This window comes from Falco naumanni, chromosome 2 (assembly GCF_017639655.2).
Source record: "Falco naumanni isolate bFalNau1 chromosome 2, bFalNau1.pat, whole genome shotgun sequence".
Taxonomy (NCBI): Eukaryota; Metazoa; Chordata; class Aves; order Falconiformes; family Falconidae; genus Falco; species Falco naumanni.
The window spans coordinates 75,635,127-75,650,732 of record NC_054055.1 but is presented as its reverse complement, the minus strand read 5'-3'; positions in this window follow the sequence as shown (position 1 = coordinate 75,650,732).

Sequence of the window (15,606 nt, the reverse complement as noted above, 5' to 3'; positions counted from 1 at the left end):
TTTGTCTTTTGTTTCTGATATATGAGATATTAAAGAAGTGATAAAATGTAGCAAGCATTCATTTAATCCATATTGAGGAGCAAATTTCCATTATTTGACAGAAACTAACACCACTAGTCTATCTTTACAAAGGTAAAGTTGAAAACATGAGAACTTGCCTTGTAGTTTTCAGTGGGACTGTGATACTCTAGAAAAGGAGCCCACAGCCTAAATTTTGAATGACAAACTGCAGCTGTTCACCACTAGCTAATTAACATTGCTGGCAAATCTCAAACTTCCTAAAAGAATCTAAACATTTACCCACTGAATATGTATTTAAAAATATTCTGGGACAGAGTGACTTCATGCAGTGACTTCTGCATGAGTAGCAATAGACTCTTCGTTGTTCACACTTCAATTGTTTTCTGCATATTTTTTTTCAGACCACCAATTTCTGCATCCTCTTTTAAGCTGTGGGCAGCACACGTGCAGAGAAGAATGCTGGATTTAAGCTGAACCCCTGAAAACCTATGGTTCTCTGTTTTCTCTGCTGTTTTTCAGTGGCTGTTCTTCAATCCTTGCATAAGCAAAGCTCTGCATTATATCAGGCCAGTGAGGCTTTTCTGAAAGCAGCTGATGAGAAAGGAGGGTTAAGCTTAGAAAGCTTCGTATTTGAGCAGGAATTAACAAGGCTTGGAAACCGTTTGCAAACACACAAGGTCTTCCTGGTTGCTGATATCAGAAGCATAAAGCTTCTCCTCCCCAGCACCAATAAATACAGGGGGCTGTGCTGGCTGTGCTGTGAAAGTCCCCATTCATAATGCTGCTGTTAGATTTCAGGCTGCTTATTTTATCTAGCCCGGTGTCTCGTTAACCCCCTTGCTGGAGTACTAACCCAGCCCCTGAGGCACGGTGAAAGCTGGGTAGCTGGAGCCAGGACTCAGGATCACAATTTGCAAATCGCTTTTCTTATCTGGATGGATTTTTGACTGCAGTGCTAATTAGTCCCAAAGGCTTTATTCAGCAGAAATAAGACATACTGAATAACTCACCAAAAAGATGGTGGGACCAGGTTCCCTTCAGGGCACTTTTCCTTGGCAAAACATAGGCCAGTCAGGTTTAAACTGCTGGTTGTCCTTATTAGCTGTCCTGAGTCTTAAAAAAAAATCTGACTGCCCAGCTAGTCAGCTCAGCTGAGTGTCAGGGCTACCTGAAGTGCAGCAACCAGAACGAATGGCCTGGAGCAAGGAGGGAGGAAGATGATGATAGAGGAGGGCTGGGATGTGCTCCCTTAGGTTGGAGGGGAACTGCTGAGGTTGCTCATGCTAAGCTGCGTAGCTCTGCTCAGGGATTGCCATAACATACTCCCAGATCAGGATGGTTCAATTTCTAAAAAATGGGAAGATACAAAAGGGGAATATTTTTTGCCAGACAAAAGCTAACAGCCCTGAGAGGTATCAGGGGAACCTAGTCCTTCTAGGACTTATCCTTAAACAAACCCACTAAAGTTAACCCCAATGGCAGGAGAATGAGGCTAATCTTGACTAGACTGTCTCAAAGTAATGCTAAAGTACCTCAGGTAGCTTTGATGTGCTTTGGCTAGCCCATATGGCCTGATTATGTTGAAGTATACAGCACATCTTTTAGCAATGAGGAAAACCTCTGGTTAGATCCAGCTGTCTCCTTTCCATGTGCCTTGAAAACGATGCTGTTGTGTCCCATGACTGCTATGCCTTGTGACAGACACAAAGCTAATATTTTTAGTGCAGTTCAAACAACATTTTTTTTCATTCAATTAATAAAATAAATCTAATAAACCCAATTTATGTCCTCCAGGAGAAAACAAACCCCTATTTATTGCCCAAGTATGAGGACTATTTCCCAAATGTTAAATAAAACTTAAAAGGACTATCACATAGCCTTTGCCAAGAATTATAGACCATGTATTAAAGAAAGGCAAAAATAGCCATCCCAGAGAAAGGGGGAACAAAATAGGAGTGAAAGCTGAATAATTTCCTGGGTTTGTAACAAGCAAGGTAGTGATCTCAAGTCTGCAGCATTTCCATGTATGAGATGTCCCTGGGAAGTCAGCAGGACTAGGTTTTTGAGTAAAGACTTGCCCATTTGGAGAAAACAACTGGAATAGCAAGTGTCACATCAGGTTTCCCACACAGGCTATCCTGGAATAACTGCTTTGGGAGGGGACTCTTAATGAACAGAAATGTTTTTTTTCCAGAATAGTGACTTCTCTCTGGTAAGGCACTAAATCTTTTACAACAGTATCTGTTCCTCCATTGCCATTTTTGTTATTTTTCCCTGCACAGCCAGGCCCAACCTTTGCCATGTGAGCCCTGTGCTAACTAGGACTGGACCTGCTACTCTGGCCTCAAGTGTTTTTTTCCACATGGTACAGACAAAGGGAAGTTTTCTACCATTATTTTTGGGATTCCTTTTATAAGAATGGAGGCTTTTCTTCAGTTTTTTGGTCCATGAATGTTCAATAGTCCTTCCTGAGCTAATTTTTCTTTTCTTTTTTTCTAATTATTTCCAGACATTGATTGGAGATACACCTTTCCTTTCATTCTTGCAATTATTACACGTGCAAACAGCTTTGACTCTGCTTACATCTGATGTCTGCGCAGTACCATTTTTGCAGACAAGAGCTGAAGCTCCTCTGTTCCTGCAGTGAGCTCCACAAGGTGAGGACCCTGCCCTAGCTATCCCTCCAGAGCCCTGTGGAGTATCTCCAGCCTGCAAAGGCTTTTGAAGGAAAGGCTTGGGCACATCAGGCAGCCTTCTGCCTCTTTGGGGTCCAGCAGAGGAGTTATGGGCTTCCTCATCAGGAGGTTCAGGACTGGTTTTCAGTACCAGTCAAACTAAGGCTTGAAATGGCGTGTGGACCAAGATCCTCAGCCAAAAGCTTTTAACAATCAAATATAGTATCATTTCAGTGCCAATAAATGTGGCTACATGTGAATGGATGTAAATATGAGTCAGAAAAACCGTCCAGATAGTTGTTATCATTAGCTTCTGCTATCAGTAGAAGGTTCTCTAAGCATTCAGGTGTAATGCAAAGTCCTTGGGAAATAATAATTTGAGCAAACTGGTAAGGCAACAAAAATCATACCAGATACTTGGATTGTATGTCTGGGTATGCATTCAGTAAATCTGCTACATATATGTACTAGTTTAGGGGTTTTTTTTCCATGTGGAGTAAATAAATTTATAGGAAAATAATAAGTATTTTGCAGACAAGTTCACCAGAAGGTGGTGAACCTTTGCAATCTTAGCTAAAATTGAACCAGAAAAATATTATGAACAGAACGGTCATTGAAAGTCTGCACATTTGACAAACCTCTCTGCAGCAGGATTTGCTTTGTTTTCAGTTCGTGTCCAGGGGCTGAAAATCAGACACAAATGCCGAAGGTTCACCTAGTTCTTCAGTCTGCTTCTTTAGTTTGTTTTGATTTTCAAATGCTAAAAAAAAAAAGAAAAAAACCCAACAAAAAAGAAAGTGGAAATTGTCAGAAAATGCTCTATGAGAATTCACAACCCTTTTCAGTCATGTATTTTTCTTTCAGACATCTGAAGGTTTTCTTCCTCGTTGGATGTCATTAGCATATAATTAAAGTGCCAGATCTGTGATACTTTCCTGTATGCTTAATGTGGTGAGTTCTTGAGGTTTCTTGGGAGTTTTTTTATTTCAAACAGTTAACTAGTCATTTCTTTCCTCCTATTTACATGCCTTGCAAGAAGCAGGATGTACTAACATTCTCTTGTGGTTCACCATAACAAAAATGCCATTTCTCTTTGGAGACAAACCTCAACAGGCCCCTGCAGCAGTACTTCATTTATGGCTTTCTGGGGGAAACCCCTCTGTGTGTCCTCCGTACCCAGCACAGCAGCAGAGGAAGCTGCTGTCTGCTGGTAAAAGCCTTCCTCCTCTTCTCTTCTACCACACATCTCTCCTTCCTGTCACACTGTATCACAATAAATTTGAATAATCAAGCTCTTCCTCAAAGCAAATGCTGTACTTTCTCCCAAAATCCATGACCTGACCCTAAGGACTAGAGTGGTATGTGAGCCCTTTCCAGGAATTTAAGCTAAAAGCTTACCCATCTGCAGTGGTATCTCCATGGGAATGACACTGGCTTTGCAAGGGCACTGGTAAGTTTTCACAGGTTTCTGTTAGAGACCTAGCAGGGCTGTGTCGATGTCCTGGCCCTTCTCTAAGTGCCTCTGTGCCCAGGGCATGTCAGCAAAAGAGCCCTGAAGGCCTCCTTAAAGGCTCCTTGCTCACAGGATGCCTGGGGGGAGCAGGAGATGCTGAGGAGCAATCCAGTTGGAAAAGCAATCAAGGCTGCCTTCCCTAGCAAAGGACCTCAGGGCCTGAGCCCCAACCCTCCTCAGCTGCAGACAAAGAGGAGAGAAAACAGGCTCTGTGATTCCCAGATAGCTTTTCATGGGTTAGGAGGAAACATCTCTCAGGTTTTGTTTTTCCTTTCAGGCTGTAGGTGTCCTGCGCTTCTGAAATCTTTATGTTGGAGTGGCTGGTCTGCACCTCCACTCAGCACTGCACAGGGGGCTTCTCTCTGGGAAGAACCTTGGGAAGGAAGAAGCAGAAAACATTACTGATTTTTTAAAGAGAGACAACTTTCCCTGGGAACAGATCTCAAGTGCCTCTTGAGATCACAGACTTCAAGCTACCCAGCAGTTGAAGCTTTTCTTCTCTTTCCCTTCCAGGATGCTCTTTGAGGTCTGTGTCCATCCCTTCCCCTTTATCTAAAGCCTGAGGCATTGCAAACAAGATCAGCATTGACAGATGATGTCCTTCTGGCTGGGAATCTGGGGTAGCAGCAAGGACACAGGATGGAATTAGCCGTGTCTGAAGAAGGAGCAATTTGCATTTGTTGAATTCTTGCTGAATTACTTGTGAATGGTACTGCCTGTGGGTGCCTTGACCCTGCTTTGGGGAAGGCTTTTCTGAGTTGGAGGGAAGGTCTCCATCTCGTTGTTGGGCACTTATCTCTCAGCATATCAACTTAATAATTGGTCTCACCCCTTTGGTCAAATTCTACTCTATGTATCTCTGGCAAACCTGTCTGCTTCAGCGTCTGAAGTCCTTCTCACATAAACTCTGTCCTTTAGCCTTGACCCTTATGGAGTTAGAGAAACCCTTTTGGCTCCTGGAAGGGGAACAGGAGGGGAGCAGCAAACGCTGAAAAGGATAGACCCCTATGAAAATCGTGGTGTTGTTATTTAGAGGCACAAACACTGGCTTATAAAACTCATGCTGTACACCTAAGTTTTACAACATTGGCTTCTTCATACGTAAAACATGCCAAATCCTATATGACATATGAAGACATATGACATTTTCAGTGGCAACATAGCTGCTGGGAGAGGCTTAATCATTTCACACAACTTCTTGCAGGTGACAGGATGACGACGTGTCCAGCAGGTGAGGATTTGCCTGTCCATTGCCAGTTACCTCCTCTGGAACAGAATGTTTCATGACCAAACCAATGCCTGAGGAAGGTGAGCCGGCATAGCAAGGAGTGCTCACCTCACTGGCATCTGGCAGGTGATATGAGCTGGGCATGACTGTGTGTTTTGCTTTTTTCTGAAGAAAATGAGCGAGCAATCCAGAAAGGGAAACATAGGAGTCAAGGATACATTTTTGCAGGTGATCCATTGCCTTCCTCATGAATGACATGGAAATAGACGGTAATTTCTAAGATGAGAAACTATTATAAAAGATTATCTTCCTTGAAATATCTCTAGAAGTAAGAATGTTTCAGTTCAAACAATTCCAGGAGCAAACAGCAACACAGTTTTCCTGTGTACATGTAGACAGTGCCAGTAATGGTTATATTATTTCTGTTTTCAGATACAGAATTGTAGACTGCCATCTTGAACAGGCAAGGAGAAAGGTAGTCAAAGCATAGGCTTGAAGATATTAAAATCTAGCAGGCTGCCATTGCCCCTGCAGAACACATTTCTTCTTCCCACCAGAGCACCTCAGAGCTTGCAAAGAGGGAATGGCGATTTCCCAGCTAAGGGCAACTGTCACCCTTTGTTGGGTGACTTGTCAGCATCAGTCCCAAGGTAGATTAGAAAGCAGAGCTGTGCAATGCAGTAACCATACACATAGGCTTAGCTTAGACATCACTTGCTGCCCAGAAACACCCCTTTTGTCAACATAGTCCCTGAACCAAAGGCAACTGACATGACAGCCAGTGCTCCCTCCTAGCTTTGCACCAGTTGTAAACCCTCTTGTCTGGCCAATATCCATTTGTTACTTCAGCATTTCACTTGGTTGAATTGCTGAGATCTGTCCTGATGCCTCTAGTAGCATCAACACACCTGGTTGTGGGGAGTGGTATCTGGTCCTGACACAACAGCAAACACTCTAGCAGTATCACCCCGTTGCTACACAAGCATCTGGCTTTTGACCTTAGTTACATGTACTGACACGTAAACCATCTTGCCATGTTGGAACTTTTTACATTGTGTGATGAGAATAGCAGCTCATGATCCAGGAGATGGGCTGAAGGTGAGGGAACAAGGGGCCCCTTTTAAAAAAATTAAATCATAAATACTTTAAAAAAGCAGTGAAAGGGAGAATCTGCAGAGAAAGCAGCAACAGGGAAGGAGAATTTTGATCCCTCTCTGAGGGCTAGTGCTGGAGTTCAGCATGCTCTGCTCCAGAGCCTGGTTTCCCTAGCCAGGGAGATGCTGAAGTTAAAAGGCATTTGCTGGTTATGCAGCAATGTGCTTTGCAGTGTCTCTACCAGCTGTGTTGCAGCTGTGCCTCCCAAGGGCAAGGAGTGCTGTGACCCACCCAGGACCTCTTCTGGAGCAGGCATAGAAAGACCCACACTTGCGCTCCTCTAGCATCACTGCATAGTCACCTTTACAAGTAGCCACCTGCTCAAGTTACCATATTTAGCCACAGCCAAGACTCAGGCACCCAGATCTGTTCCAGAAACTTGGTTTCGGCTTTTCTGTCCTCATAACTCCAAGTGTCCAGCTGACAACTTCTGTGCTGCAGGCATATTGTCTGTGTGCTTGGCATCCCTCATTAGTTCAGAGAAATAGTGTGTGATGCTCATGGTTCAGCATTTTCTTGTGGTAGCAACCCAAAAATTGACATCCAAGTATCAGCCTTGCAATTGGTAAAATTAAAGATAGTAGAATAGAACTGCCTTTCAGATCCATCAATCCAAAATGATTATGGGTTCATTTAGGAAATCATTCAGTGGAGCACTGGGGATTGACTGGAGCAGTCATACTGGCTTGAACTTGATCTTTCAGTCAGACAACAAAGAGCTTGTGTTGAAGTGACTAGTCATTGTGCTCGTCACAAAAAATGGTTTCCTCCTTACAAGTGCATACATTTTTGTCTGTGTAGAACTCAATGGAAGGTTTAAAACAACTGCCTACTTGCAAGCTTGAGAGCATATTCATAAGGAAAATGGTACACATAAAATAACCAAACTATCCCCAAAGAGATACTGGCTATTCCAGATGAAATGACTACAGTAACCCTAGCATTGCAAATATCCTTCTCAACGAAACTACATTCTAAGTCTTACAAAACTGAAGGGGAGGAAGAAGATTTAGAGCATTTGTGTGTGAAGGTGCAAAATGCCAGTTTTTAACCAGCCCTAATTTAAGCTAGTGTAGTTGTAAAGAAAATCTTAAAATGTGGCTCAGAGAAACCCACTAAAAAATCTGTCAGCGAGGTCTGTCTGAATCAGCAAACAGCCCTATGATGAGTCTGAGTCCTGGGCCTAAATCTTGCATTTCATTTTATTTGGTAGTAAGCTCTGGAACCTAACAATGAAAATGCAAATATTGACACTTTTCACTATTTACCTATTTCTCATTTTAGTGGAAAAATCCACTGTACAGTCTTATTTCAGATACAGTCTTATGCTTCCACAGTCAAAAAAAATCTGTCTTTCTCCCCCTGCTAGGCTAAACATTCAGCTCCCCTCTGTGTGGCTGTTTTCCATACACTATCCAGCAGCATGCTGAATACAAAACACGATAAGGGAACATTCAGTTAATGCAATTAAGTAAGACACGGAATCATGGTTCACGCTAATCGTTTCCCTAGTCCAACAAAAGCCTGCACCATTTTTAATTTATCTGGAGCTGCCACCGAGTTTCCAGTCCGCTGCACCAGAGCCATCCAAAAGGTAGGTCAAGCTTGCCAAGTTCACTTCTGCGTGAAACAAGCTATATTTCCCCCAGGGGGTGGGTGCACACATCCTCACACTGCCTGTCCCACCGCTAGGGTACGGCCAGTCTCCTGTGGCAAATTTCTGCTGGGCAGTGGTTGCTTCACTCTGGTGTAGGGATGAAGGATGGCTCCTTGATGCCTCAAGTGAGAAAATGAGTGGAAAGTTACATCCCAGTGGTGCACCCGTTGGGTTTTGGTTGCAGCACACCCGTGAAGGTGGCCAGCTGTCTCCAAAACCAAGGCTGGTAGTACCGTGCATTGGAGGGGGTGCCAGGTGACACACTGGCAGTGACTGCAGTGCTCCCGGTTTGGCACTGGGCATAAGTGCCGTGTCCGTGGTGGGGAAGGGGAAGGGCCATGACAAGCAGTCCTCCCACAGGCTTGAGCACTGTATGGTCTATGAAAACAACCCTGAGAAGAAAGACTTGGGGGTGTTGGTGGATGAGAAGCTCAATGTGATCTGGCGATGTGTGTATTCTGGCACTGATGGCATGACCAGCAGGTTGAGGGAGGTAATTCTCCCTCTCTACTCCGCTCTGATGAAACTTACGTCCAGAACTGGACATAAGCTGCATTAACTGTGCAACGGTCAAGTGCAATGTCAACGAGCTTCATATACTATGTGTGCAGTCAAGGGCAGCAGAGTGGACACAGTCCAATGATCTAGGGCTTGTAAGGCATGCTCTCAAGCTAACAGTCAAACTGAAATCCTAAACTTGGCCCTTTGTTGTTTTTTTAGTTGGTAGGTTATATTAATTGTAAAGAGGAAGTCTTTTCTAGTTCTAAGCAGCGAGGGTAATTACTATTTTTGGTCATCGCAGATGCTTAAACTGGATAGAAAACAGGATGTTTGAGCTATGGTGTTTTCTTTTTTTAAAGTTGGCTTTGACCCCAAACCAGATCAAATTCGGAATATTAGCAGTTTTCCACAATCTGTGGAATTTTAAGAAAGTTTTATTTCAAAACAGTCCCAAACAAAGTCTGCCCAGCAGCTCACAGTCATATGAGAGGAAATTAAAAAATTCAGACATCGGGGGTTTTCAGAGAGCTCAGGAGAATCCCGGCTCAGCTGGACCCCCAGAGGTGTGGCTGCCTGCAGCTGTGGTCCAGGCAGTACTGAAGATGTTAGGATCTTCCTGTTAGTTGTTGTGGATTTCCAGGCTGCAAGTCTATGAGGAGACCAGCTCCAGGGCAATGTGCCATGAATCTCACCCAGGTTCTTCCCTGTGTCTTGTGCCGTGGGCTGAAAAATAACCTCATTGAAGCTGCTTGTTTCAGACAATATGTTCCTTATTCAGTGAGCCAGCAACATTAAACTCTTTCCATTTCGAGCTTGTGCTGTTGAGCTGGAAATCTCTGTGCATCTGCACAGGCTGGGAGAGGCTGATGTATCAGACAGCTCTGAAGATGGTGCAGAAGGGAAAAACGATGAAAATGAAGAGGGTAGGAGTTCAGGAAAAGTCCCAAGTCAAACAAGCAACTAATCTGACAGAATACATGTCGCAGTTGACTTGCTGCACTTGTCCATGTAGTCTGATGTGATATTGGAAGAAATCCTGAGATTTCTCTTCTGCTAGCACTGTTTTGGTCTATTCATCACCTTCAACTTTTAGTCTAGAGTGCTCAGGTTTGTCAAAAGAGAAACTGTCTCCTTTGCTGGCAAAAGCAGGACTCCGTGCAGCCTTGTAAATGCAGTAGCACTTCTGAGGGAGCATGCTCAAGGGCTTCTGCTTCTAGACTTTCTAGCTGATGAGTAAATAGGGGTGAACCACACTGGGAGCAGTTTCCAAGAAAGAATTGCTATTAATTAGCAGTGTATTTTTCATATGATGTGCAGTGACTGTAGAGAACCTTCAGAAAGTCTGAGAGTCCTTAGGTTTACTCTGGAAATGGATCAGGGCTGTAATGGTAGCTAGGTTCATAACTGAAGGCAAGTTTTTATTTTTAAACTCATTGCAAATTCTTTTAAAAGTTTCTGGAAAAAGAATAACACCATCTATTGGATCATCCAGAGCAGGTGAATAAATGAATGATGAGCCTTCACAGCCTTCTTTGCATCATTTCTCAGCATTGGAGCATTGATTATAACATCCTTCATTGATGGTCTTGACTGGCTAGAGGTTACAAATGCATTCTTAAGAGTTGCTTTTCATTAAATAGCATGCCTTGTAGCAGATATCCATTTATAGAGCATCACAAAGGGTAGAAAATGCTGTGGGTTATTACCTGAATACCTGGTCCCTGAATACCCTTCATTTATAGGACATCTGAATCGTTTTTTCAGTGGCAAGAGCAATGGTGAAGCTAGCATGAACATCAGAAGCAAAGCACACAGTGTAAATGTGGAAGCTGACTGCTTCTTTGCAAAAAAAAAGTTTTCCCAGAATTTTGTTGACATCACAATATCTTATACATGCGTACATATCTGTCAACATCTACACGGAAGTGTGTGCATATATGCCTCTACTACAGCAATCCTATGCCTAATAAATCACTATGGCTCTATTAAATCCCAGTTAGTAATGTGATTAAAATAAAATATGAATGTATATTTGTAATGATGTGTGGCATTTTATATAACACTCAAGAATGTCCAGGGAGCAGCAAAATTTTAATTAACGTTTTTCATTGCTTTTCCTAAGGAGTCACTTCAAAGTCCCACTGAAAGACAGGAGTGAGACATTAAAAAAAATGCCACACAGTGACAAATGTTTACATGTATTTTATAACTTACTCTGTAAAGGACATCTGTGGCTCATCCAGTGTAAAAAGCCAAGACTATCTGGTATGAGGCATTTTCTATGTATGTTTCTGTAATGATCATGCCGTGAGCAGTGTGAAAAACCTTCAGTGTCCCGAATTTCTCTTAGCATTGGTCACATAATATATCAGCACTTTATGAAGAAGTGTTTTAGAGCAGAGAAAGCCACCCCAGACAGCACCAGCAAGCCGTGTCCTGTTGAAGCCACCAGTGCTGGGCTAGAAACCCAGCGTGCCAGAGCAACGCCATCTGGAAGGCTAAGGCCACACTCCAGGCAGAGGTGCAACAACTGCCTAGAAAGATGGATCCAGACAAGTTTTGATGTAGCAAGGGTGGGAGCTGGTAATAGTGTGGCCGCGACACCATGGAGCATGACATGACTCGGACATCTGGGCAATTGCCCGGTGCTATAGGCAGGATTTGCAATGATGCTGTTTCTACACTCTTGTGGAAGCTGGCGTTGTTGGTTCAAAGCAGACTACAAAACCATGGACATAACAGAAATATGTTTGACCTCTGGGCTGATGCATTTCAAAGTGTGTCTCTCTGCAACTATAAACAACATTGACTGAGGTCCTCACAAGTTTTATTGCATTTGAACCATCTTTGGATACAAGAAAGTCTCATGCCTGCTTTACAAAGAGGTACCCGAAGGAAAAAGGATTCAGGTAGCTTCCCAGTGTCCCAGAGGATGTCCCTGAGTGCACTGTACACAGGCTAATGCCTTCACCATGGTGCCAGCCTTTTGCCCCTATGAGCTTACCAAGTCAGAGCAGTCAGAGTGAAGGTGGGAGACAGTGGACTCCTGTTGCATGTGGAAAAGGAGATTTTCTAAGTGTAAAGGAATTACTGAGCTGGTCCTAGAGGCTGGAATAATGGTGCTGTAGGCCATGTTTGGGGTTCTTTCTGCAGAGTAGGACAACTTCCCTGTCACTCCTGCTTGAAAATATGTGATGAAGATGTTATCTCCAGACCCCTTGGCACCTTCTCCCCCACCCAGTACTCAGAATCTGGGAGCTCTCCTGGTCCCACGTGGCTGGGGAAGCCCTGCGGGACTGACATGGGAGAGAGGACGCAACAAAAGATGAACAACCGGACTGTTTTGGCATGCCTTTTCCTTGTATGTTGAAGCAGATCCAGACTGCCTCTGAGCCAGGCTCCCCAGGAGAGTCATCAGCCTGCTCAGAATGGGCTAGCGTAGCACAGGAATCATTTGTTTGCTGTCCTCCTAGTGCAATGACTACTGCGCGCTATCAGGAAACCATGCACTAGGTGATGTAAATGCTTTCCTGTGTGGGATCTGTTTCTTCCCAGCCTGTCTCCTCTTGGGCTGGACAGTGTTGAGATGGGTCAGATTCCACCGAGCTGGGCTGGTTTTGCAACTTCTCAACCCTAATGGAAATGCATATAATAGATAACCTGGCAGACATCTTCATCTAATTTGCCCTGATGGAAAAAAGATAGTATTTTTCACTCTGCTGCATTCACTTGAAGGCTTTTTAAAATGTAAACATAGATTTTGCCTAACTAAATGTAAGTGCCCTAATTAGAGCCTGTTTCTGAATAAGTTTAGAATTGCTAGTCATTCTAGGCTTACCCATAAAATATCACTGTGTTGAAATACTTTGCTTGATTCACTTCATTTAAGATCTCAAAAGAAACTTCATGCAAAAAAATGCTGTGAAATCAGTAGTAAGAAGTTCATTCTTGATGCTAATTATTCTCCATGGTTATATTTAAGCATTATTAGATATGATTAAGTGCATGAATCCTCATGTCTCTGAGGCAAAATCATAGAATCATATAGGTTGCAAAAGACCTTTAAGATCATGGAGGCCAATCGTTAATACTGCCAAGTCCACCACCAAACCGTGTCCCTAAGTGCCACATCTACGCTCTCTGTCTTTTAAACACCTCCAGTGGTGGTGACTCCACCACTTCCCCAGGCAGCCTGTTCCAATGTTTGACATTCTTTGATGAAGAAATTTTTCCTAAGACCCTGTCCAGTCTAAACCTCCCCTGGGGCAACTTGAGGCCATTTCCTTTTGTCCTGTTGCTTGTTACTTGGGAGAAGAGACCAACACCCAACTTGTTACAACCTCCTTTCAGGTAGTTGTAGAGAGCAGTAAGGTCTCCCTTACAGGCGTTTTGCTGGCATGCTCTGGGTGCGTCTCCCTCACATGATGTTGGTGGGGTTATGCAGAGAAATGGGAATTTGCTTATGGAACTCTGTTGTCCTCCTCTGCTGGTGGTGAAGACAGGGGTGAGACCTCTTTCAGTCTTCATGGTGCTGTAGTCAATTATTCTAGGAGAGCTAGGCTCCCATACAAATGTAACTATGTAAAAACATCACTGTATTATGAAATAAATAGCATGTGTTAAGAACATGGAACAGAAAATCTTGGTTCCAAGAGATCCAGACACCCTGGGAGACTCTCTGGCTCAATGAACTCTGAAATTTAGGGTCCAAGTGTAACTGGCAAAAATCATCTGTTGGAAGAGGTTTGTGTTTGCCTCTGAACTGCCATCTGTTGATTCATTTTGCTGCAGGTGGAAAAGGCATGAGAGACTGGGAAGGAGGGATCTGTGTGCCAGGAGTATTTAGGTGGCCAGGAGTGTTACTTGCACGCACAGTTACCAATGAACCTACAAGTCCTATGGATATTTATCCCATAGTTGTTCATCTGGCTGGAGGAATATTGCCACAGTACAGACAGGTACGGAGACATTTTCCACAGGAGAGATTGATAAGAGAGCTAACTACTAAAAATTTACTATGTTTCTTATCCTCCTTGGAGATCTCCAAAATATTCCTTAGCCTCAAGCCTAGTCTGGTATTTTGAACTAGTGAGCCCCCAGGTGTGTGTGTGGCCAGAGCAGTTGTTCCTGCCAAAGTCCAGGTGCTAGTTTCAAACCCATTTTCAGCCTCTCTGAGGAAAGAATTGATGGCTGAGGTTCTTTTGGCACCAGCTTGACTTCTGGACACTTAGAAATACCTCCTAAAGTCATTAAACCCAGCCTTGTTCAACATGTTTCTTTAAGCTCCTTTGAAAATTGAAAAATGCAAACAATTATGAGATCAGTATTGATTTCCTGAATCAATTGCTTTTTTTCTGCTAGACCAAGTTCTAAATATTGTTTACATATTGCTAAATAGAATTAGTTGTCCTAGCTATTAATAACTAGGGATTTAAATATTGGCTTGGCAGTCTGCCAGCTGCTCAAAATCTATGACCAAATTATTCTGTATGCTGTCTCAAGCACTGCTGCAGCCAATGCAAAGACAGTGATGAGTATGCAGTTGGCTGTCAGGTTTGTCCCTGCCTGCATATGCTTCTCCCTATTACATTAGGGTAATTGATGGACAAAACTTGGGGCCTTTACTGCAAGGAAGAGCTCAGAGGTGAGAGCATGGGTTCCTGTTTCACTGTTGTGGGTCCTACTTGTACGTAGTGTGGTGACACCGAAAGGGCAGTAAGTATTTGTTCCATTGTAACAGCAAAACACAAGCTTTCTCCTCTTGATTCCCATCTTGCTAATCGACAGATTTCTTGCATAATGGGTGTTTATCAGTACTGATCTCTGAGATTATTGAAATTGTTGTGGATAGCATACCAGTGACTGGCTAGCTGGAGGTGTCTTACAGCAAAGAAATACTTGTAAGTAACAAAGGGAACGCATTATAGGAAGTGGGATGGGAACACAGGCTGTCATTGACTACACTGGAAATTTAACTTGATTTCCTTCATATTTCTGGTGTTTTTCATCTTCAAAGTCAGTACTCCACACAGAGGATCTGCTTTGTGATGAGGAGGGTGCCATGGTGTGTAAGGTCTTCTTAGTAAATAGTGGTACTGCTATCACTTGAAGGCCCTTTCCATTTTCCTCAGTCTTGTAGTTGTGCCATAAGATTTCTTTCCTGCCAGGTGGAGCCATCTGGAAGGCTTCTTATGTGACCCCAGTCTTACATCCACCTGCAGCTGGAGCTTGTTGTGGAAAAAGAGTTTGCCCGTGTTTTGGGGAAGGTGTGACCCATCACGAACTTCTGTTGCTGTTTGATCTCTCACGAGACCTTTCTGAAGCCAAACCTCTGTCAGCTGACACTGAGCCCCGCTTTGACACTATAATAAAGAAGATTGAAAGAGCCACAGAAGAACATCGCAGGACACTGATTCCAGACCCAGAGCAGCTCTCCATGTACAACATGGTGTGGAAGCTGTGGCTGCAGCCATGCTGTGGGACATTCACTTTTTGTTGGTAAGGAAGGTGACAGCATACAAATTTTGTGAGATAGATGTCTACTAACATATCCTGTGACACTGGGTCCTCTGCTGAAAAAGCTTTCAGTAACTGATTGTATCCTTTCTCTTGCTGGGAAGAGAAGTGGATAAAACCAAAGAAAAGGAGTGTCTATCAGAGGTTTTCCCCTTCATTATTCACCACTAACCAAAGGTTTAAGGATATCCTGTCTGGTACGGTAAAGGGCTTGAATACAGACTGGTTTTACAGATTTGTGTGTAAGAGAGAACTGTAGAGGTATATGCCTAATATTTGCCTAATTGATGCCTACCCAAGGAAGATAATTGGAGAACTCTGCAGAGAGCCTAGTGTATGA